The sequence below is a fragment of the Sorex fumeus genome, unplaced genomic scaffold (assembly GCF_029834395.1).
Source record: "Sorex fumeus unplaced genomic scaffold, SorFum_2.1 ptg000018l, whole genome shotgun sequence".
NCBI classification, from domain to species: domain Eukaryota; kingdom Metazoa; phylum Chordata; class Mammalia; order Eulipotyphla; family Soricidae; genus Sorex; species Sorex fumeus.
Genome location: NW_026606075.1, coordinates 27,529,985 through 27,537,983, shown reverse-complemented (window position 1 = coordinate 27,537,983; position 7,999 = coordinate 27,529,985). Strand labels below are relative to the sequence as shown.

The 7,999-nt window shown below is 42.4% G+C and overlaps 1 non-coding gene across 1 annotated transcript; it reads right to left on the bottom strand.

Annotated features, from left to right (window-relative positions):
- Positions 1-7,585: 7,585 nt before the first annotated feature.
- On the bottom strand, positions 7,586-7,715 carry LOC130021855 (U8 small nucleolar RNA). Its single transcript, XR_008792208.1, has one exon. It is a non-coding gene; the product is annotated as a U8 small nucleolar RNA (small nucleolar RNA).
- Between the last annotated feature and the right edge of the window lie 284 nt (positions 7,716-7,999).

The following is a 7,999-nucleotide window of genomic DNA, read 5'->3' as shown; positions in this document are numbered from 1 at the left end:
TCTTTTCTCCCACTTGGGGAGAAATGTGGGAGAAGCTGAGGAAGCAGGACAGAAGTTGGCTGAGCTGTTGAAGGTCAGAAGATCTTTAGATAATGGGCTGCACCACAGACCTGGGGCTGACAGGCCTATTAAGAAAAGTCCAGTTCAGTGGTGGAAATGCAAACTCAGAACTGCTCCCCAGAGACATGAGATCAGGAGCATTCCGGAGACAGCCCATGCAGGGTGGGAATCAGGGAGAAGCAAGGCTAATACACCCTTCCAGTATCTGACATCAAAGCGCTTTTTCCACTTAATTGGTAGGTAAAAGTGCTGTGCAGGTGGCAACAGGCCTTTGGGAAGATAAGATCAGAGAGTATTGTGCTTCCAATCAGGGATCTTTATGCATTACTGAAATGGGGCCTCTCTTCATGGTGTGTGAGTCCCGCTAGTGATGGGTCTGTGGGACAGGGACTGTGGGTGCTCTGTTAGTCCCTAGATCGCCGATGCCTACATAGCAACTTATTATCATCACCTCCATTTTAGTTTTTAAGGCTGTACCTGCACTTGGTAAGTAAAATTCAAACAATGGCCAAAGCCACATAATGAGAAATAAAAGTTTTTTCTTTTCTTCCCTGCCCCAGAGCCCCCATTTTCAACCACTGGGGGTCATTGTTTAGACATCCAACTAGAGATAAATCTCCTCTTTCCTTTCCCTAGAGTATGCATCACATATGTATATATAAGATACATATGTGCAAATATATGCACATATATACATATGTATGTACATATCACACCTCTCCCACTTTTTCTTATATAGATAGAATCAACTTTATTCACTGTTCTCTATCTTGTTCTGCACCCTTAGATTCACTTGTCAATAGATTCCGGAGATCATTCCGCACAATCCCATAAAGAGCCAGCTCATTCTGTGAATAACACCCACTCCACTGTCAGTTCAGATGATCATGTGTTCAACCAGATCCCCTAAAATATGGACTTAAAATTTTTTCCAATCTTTTTCAAGGTTGCAGTAAATGTCTCCCTGCAATGATCTTTATCACGTTGTGAGTGTATATGAGATTCTAAGAGATTAATTCTTAGACATAATATTATGAAATCAGAGTATATGCACTTTAATGGATATTTACATATTTCCCTCCAAATATTGAGTCAATTTAGACCCTATCAAGAATGTATGAGACCTTGAAAATATTATGTTAAGGGAAAGAAGTAGGTAACCCAAAGACCAGATACTATATCATTCTGTTTATAATGAAATGCACCAAATAGGCAAACCCATAGAGACAGAAAGTGGATTGTTAAGCCCTGGAGAAGGGTTGAGGATAGAGGGACTGAAAAGGGTACCAGGGTTCGTTTCTGGGTTTCATTTCTGGCTTGGTGGTGACGTTGTGCAACTGACAATATAGCAAAATCCACTAGCTTGCCCATTTTTAAAGGATGAATTTTATTATGTGAATTGCATTTTTATTAAGTTGTTATTAATAGAATGTGCTTATTAATGTCTTAGGGTACCTGTTTCCAATTCACCTTTGGAAATGTGTGGGGATACATTTATATAATTCATTCTTATTTTAACAGTCGTCCTCTTATGACTGTTTAAGACTGTTAAAGAGGAGGAACAAGCAGAAATAACTCGAAAAAAACTAGAAAAAAAATAACTAGAAAAAAATCTAAAGGCATAACTCGTGGGATCTAAGGTTTTGCACTGTCAATTTTATGGTTTAACATTGGAGATCACTGAAGATGGCAGTAAACAAAACAATCAAGTTGTCAACAATTTCTAGTCAGTTCAGCAGCCACCTGAGGAAAGAGACTCACAAAGGCTAACAAAGAATGAAGGGCCCTTTTCTAGCAACCTAGAGCATTCTGAAATCTCCTTTTGTTTACTTAACTAAGGACATCAATGCTACCTCTTCTGAATGCAGAACTTAATCCAAACTGCTCTCTCTAATAGAAAATATACTGAAGCCCTATGTAGCCAAATAAAAAGTATTCTTTCCCACAGGACCCCAGAGCTATTGATGTTGACAATTAACCATTGCTTCTCTTCCTCAGTGGCGTTCTCATTTAGATGGGTTTACACTGGATTCCATTTCACCCCTTTTCACCTCTCACCTCTAGATTAACCCTGCTAAATTCTTCTTTTTCTATGACTTCTTATATTTCAACCTGCTTGTGCCCTATGGGATTAAGAGCTAAATACTCTTTAACAAGAGTAATCCCCTAAGTGGACATGTTTCTGAGATTGTTAGGCATTTGATCACAAAGGAAAAAGGGAAAGGAGAGAAAGGTATGAACTCGAAGAAAATACAGAGATTGGAGATTTCACCTTAGCAAGACTTGATTGCAAAGAAAGTTCTCCAAATCAATATTTGCATGAAAATAGATGTGTGTGTGTTTTTAATACCCAATAGGAAGTTTATTTTTCTCTCTTCCTTCCAGGAGGCAGTATGCCCAGAGGAACAGCATCAGCTAGGAGGCTCTGCATGCATTTGACATTTCCTAGTTTTCACTTAGTTTCTGTAACTTTCATAATGATAATGGTCATAATGAGAACTGCTTGTGCTTGCAAGCAGAGGCCTTGGTCTAGGCCCACTACATGCCTTAACTCATTGAATCTTCCAATCCTATGAGAAAAGCCTATTTGCAGGGCTATTGTGTGCTCCAGACATTCATCTTTTGAAGCTCTAACTCCCATTGAGTGCGTTTGAGATGTGAACTCTAAGAAGAAATCTGGTTTAGATGAGGTCCTAAAGAGGGGGATCCTAATGGGATCAGTGCCCACATAGGAAAGATAGCACAGAGAGCTCTCTCCGTTGGTCCCTTCTCCCTCCCACCTTTCTCTCTCTTCTCTTCTCCCCCTCTCTCCCTCTCCTCCCCTCTTTCTCTCCCTCTCTTTCATCCTTTCGCCTCTTCCTCTATCTCCATTCCCCTACCTCTCTTCTCTCCTCCTTTCTTCTCTTTCCTTCCCTCATCCTCTCTTCCCTCCCTTTTTCCCTCTCCCACACCCTCTCCCTGTCCCTCTCCTCTATCTCTGCCTTATGAAGACACAGGGGCTTATCTGACATCAAGGAAATCTCTGCCAGGAAAATAAATCAACTAGTATCTTCATCTTGGATGTGCCCATTTCAAGACTGTGAGAAAATTAATTCCTGCTGTTGAGTTACCCAATCTTTCATATTTTTGTTATAGTAGCCTGAACTGACGAATTCAGTTTCTATTTTATAGAAGAGGAAACTGAGACCAAGAGTGATTACATAACAGAGCAAGTAAGAACTAGAAAGAGATGAGCTTACATATCCTGACCCCTCCATAACCCCACCCCAGGCCCCTGGATTCCAAATGCATGGGGGTTGATTGCTGTGATGAGGGCTGTAGTTTCCATGTATTCTAGTTACTTCTCTTTCTGCCCTCTTGAAGTGCCAATCACCCTCCCTCATCTTAACTATGGAACATTGCATTCTTCTTCTTCTTCCTTCCTTCCTTCCTTCCTTCCTTTCTTTCTTTCTTTCTTTCTTTCTTTCTTTCTTTCTTTCTTTCTTTCTTTCTTTCTTTCTTGATGGGGGACACACCAGGCAGGGCTCAGGGACTACTCCTAGCACCATTCTCAGGGGTTGCTCCCAGAGGTGCCAGGTGGACCATACAATGCTGGAATCAAACCCAGGGCACCAGCAGGCAAAACTTGTGCTGTAGCCCTTGGGGCTGTCACCCCACCTCTAAGACCATTCTCTTGCCTCCACCACAACCCTGTGCATCTCACTCCATTGATCTTACTTTATCTTACCTGTAAGTCCTTGTGAGAGCTGAAACTTTTTTCATATTTTGCATTCCCTACTCCTAGCACAACACCTGAACAGGTGTTTAATGAGTCCTTATTTGAAAGATTCTGTGTATAGTCAAGATAAAACTGCCTGACCTCATGAAATTTTATGGATAGAATAAATTATCATGACTCCTTTGAAGAGTTCTATAGTCTGGGAGGCTCTTTGGAAATAATTCCATGAATCAATAAGCCTGCTGCAGTAGGTACCTCAGTCCCTGCTTGAAAGCTTTGTGCTGCTTAGTATTATTCTAAAATGGACTTGGAGGGGATGGCAATGGGGATTCCAGTTTTCCTGTTTGGTTCTTGGTTCCTTGCTCAGAGAAGTTCCATTGCAAGGCTTGGTTCCCACAGAACCAAAGTAACATCAGTGGCAATGGTGTCTTGGAGGAAACTACAGTGTTGTACAAGGCAGGCAGTGGGATCCTTCTTCAGGCACAGGTTGCTGACGAAGCCATGTCCTTGGCATCCATACCTGGATGAAGCAGGATAGAGGATGGCATCAAAGTGTGACAAAGTTCATAGGAAGCTGGTGAGCTAGAATAAAATAACCTTTTATGTTGTCCGCATAAAGGCAGATGCTGAGGTCTTTGTACTCCACAATGACTCAGCTCCTATCTATTATCTTCTGAGAGGGCATGACACCAGAGAGGGTTGGTTGTAGTCGAGGCTGGCCCTGAGGCTCTGCACAGTCTTCCTGGAGCTGGGCCAGCAGGTCTCTTATCACAGGAGGATCTGGGTGCTGCTTCTCCATGTCCTCCACAAGAACATGAACTTGAATGGATATTTTGGCAGCTCAGGATTTTGCTTCTGATTACAGAAGATCCCTTCATCTCCTGTATCAGGTTTCTTTCTTTCTTTTCTTTTTTATTTTTATGACTCCTGGCAGGTGCCCAGCAATCCTGTGTCTGGAGGATCATTTGGAATGGTTTCCATGTTTATTATCTCTTGCATAAGATTCCCCTTTAAGAACACATCACCACTCAGAGTCTAGTCTTGACTTTATTTTCTCGTCTCTCCATTTATATCTCAGAGGATGGAAGTGGTCTTCTCCATTCTCCAGTTTGCTGCACCTTTGAACTTTGAGCTCATCATCTATGTCTCCCAGTGGAGATTTGTTTTCTCAATGATTCTCTCTCAAAACTCTTAAATCCTTTTTGTCTCCTAAGCAGGGTAAGGCTCTAGACCTACATTTTTCAACCATTTTATATCTGACTTCCACACAGGTCCTGGATCACCAGTTATATCAGTGGTTTTCAACCTGTCTACATGAGTGGACCAGCACTGGCCAGAGGACCAGCAATTGAAGACCATTGCTCTGGATTCCTGTTTTCTCAACCATTTCCCCATCCCCACTCCCTTCTTACTTTCTTTTTAAGCCCCCATCCCTTTCCTACCAGCTGACTTTCTAATCTTATGCTCTGTCCCCCTAACCCCATTTATGTAGTTTTCACCTATGACCCCATCCTGGGATCTACAGAAGGTCATATGACCCCAACTGCCATTGAGTATTATCAAAGGTGCCAGTAGGACAGTAACATCAGTGGCAATGGTGTCTTGGAGGAGACTACAATGTTGTACAAGGCAGGTTTGTGGATCTGGGCTGGAAGAAAAGAGAGAAATGAGAGACCAGAAACGAGAGACCACTCAGCTTGTGAAACACAATTCAGCACTTCATAATTAGCATGTTTCTAGGAAACCCTAATGATCTTCATTACTTGTTATTCTCTGCTACTTGTGTGGTTAGCAAATCTCTTGGTGAAGGGAAAGAATGTGGTTTGGGAGTTACATAAGATAGGTTTTAACTTTGTGACCCACAACAGCTTGGTGTTTTGTTGGAGTTTGTTTGATTTTTTTCATTTTGTTATTGGTTTTGGTTGGGGAGCACACCCAGAGGTGCTCAGGGTTCCATTCCTGGCTCTGTGCTCGGGAATCACTCCAGGTGGGCACTGGGGAACCATATGTGGTGCTGGAGATCAAACTCAGGTCCCTTGCATGCACCCTCCCTTCTGTAATATCTCTCCAGCCACTTTGTTTGTTTTGATTTTATTTTATTTCTTTGGTTTTGGGATCACATTTGGTGGTGGTTGAGCCTTACACCAGATCTATGCTCAGGGGTCACACCTAGTGATGCTTGAGGTATCAGGTTGGTTTGTTTATTTTAACCTTCTCTTGGCCTCAGTTTCTCTCTTGGAAAATGGCTGGGTAAGGGCTCCCTCAAAGTGCTTCTGTGAGGGGGTGATTCCATACAGTGAGTGGGGTTAGGGGGGCAGAGCATGAGACTAGAGAGTCAACTGGTAGGAAAGGGATGGAGGTTCAAAAAGAAACAAGGTAAAAGGGGGGTGGGGATGGAAAAATGTATGAGAAAACAGACCCCTACACAGTCTCCAGCATGTGGGGCATCCGGGATACATTGGTTCCTCATGATCTAAGGCTATTCCATGGAAGCAGGTGGTTCAGAGACAGCTCTCCTGGCCACAGGCTCTTAGCCCTTAGGCTTTCAAATGAAGAGGCACACAGGTTTCACACTGAAACCCAGCGCTGAATCTCTGTCCTGATTCCACAGGGAGACATTTCTTTCTCAATTGCAATGGGCTCTGAGCTGGGAGAATGCCAAAACCAAACAAATGAAAAGACCAGAAATCTTCAGTAAAAGGTGAGTAAACTTCAGAAATGCTTTCAGGGGAGAGAAAGTGAGTGGAAAGGGCACATGCTTGAGGCCCTAAGTTCTATGCCTAGCACTACAAATCTCAACCCCCAGCTCACTGGACATGCCCCAATTTAAGCAACTTAGGAGAGAGAGCTCAGGGGGCAGGGACACGTGATTTGGATGTTGAAGGCTTTGATCCATGACACTGCACGCTTCTCCTGAGCACTAGCAGTAGTGAACATCAAGCCAGGAGTAGCCTTTGAGCACTGCTGGGCATGACCCCCTAAAACAACCACCACCAACAATAAAAAGTAAATACTCCTAAACAGAAAATAGTTTAGAGTATCCTGAGCTCAAGGGACTGGGCTTAATCCAGCCGGAGATGACAGGGTGTTGCTGCTCTGACCAGCTTCAATAGGTGAAAACATTTTACATTAGGGCTTGGGCTTTAAAACTTAAAATCTTCTTTGAGCTCCTGAAAATTCATTTTAATTCCAGCCAATATTTAGTGATGAGGCAAGGCCAAACAATAATGACAAAGTATCCTGCAGTAGGAACTTAAGCAAAAAGATTGTCAGAGGAGCTGGAGAAATGATAGAATAATAATAATAAAAGGTGCTTGCCTTGCGTACTGCTGACTAGATTCAATCCCAAGAACCATATATGGTCCCGACGAGCCCTTCCTGGAGTGATCCCTGAGTGCAGAGCCAGAAGTAAGCCCTGACTATTTCCACCAGGTGTGACAATAATAATAATAATAATAATAATAATAATAATAAGAAGAAGAAGAAGAAGAAGAAGAAGAAGAAGAAGAAGAGGAGGAGGAGGAGGAAGAGGAGGAGGAGGAGGAGGAGGAGGAGGAGGAGGAAAGTTGAGGAGAGTGTAAGGTAAAGGGAGTAAGAGGGGAGGGGGACAGAAAGTGGGGGAGAAGGAAGGGACGAGGGAAGGAATAGATAGAGCTTTTCTTGGTTTCAGTAGAAACTTCTATAACTACAACAGAGAGTTTGGGCCCAATTAGAGCAATGCTTTAATAGGCAAAATGAAATAGAGAGTTTAATGAGATCAATCAAGCACAAAACTGTAAGTGAATTTGTTTTCATTTTCCAGGAAGAATCAGATAGAAGCGATTAGGGTTGCGAGCTCTAATCGCATAGAGACATTAACCAAATCATTTGAATTCCAATCATCATGTTCTATCTGCTTCTGAATAGAGAAATAGGAAAGGATAATCCTACCTGATGATCTGTAAGTGGATTTAAAAATATGGTTTGCTTTAAGGAAGCTGACTCCTACTTTGGTTTATTTCACGATTGATTGAATTATTCTTTCCTCTGCATGTTAACTTATTTGTTTTAACATGACTTGGCAGGGGATATAGGTCAGAGGCCACAGGTCTGAACTGCAAACCTGCTCAGGAGTTCCCATTAACACCTCCTACTTGTGACACTTTGAACAAATTAGTCTTCTGAACTTCACTTTCTTTGACAACTTACGTGTTTTCAAAACTCACTTCTTTAATGCTTATA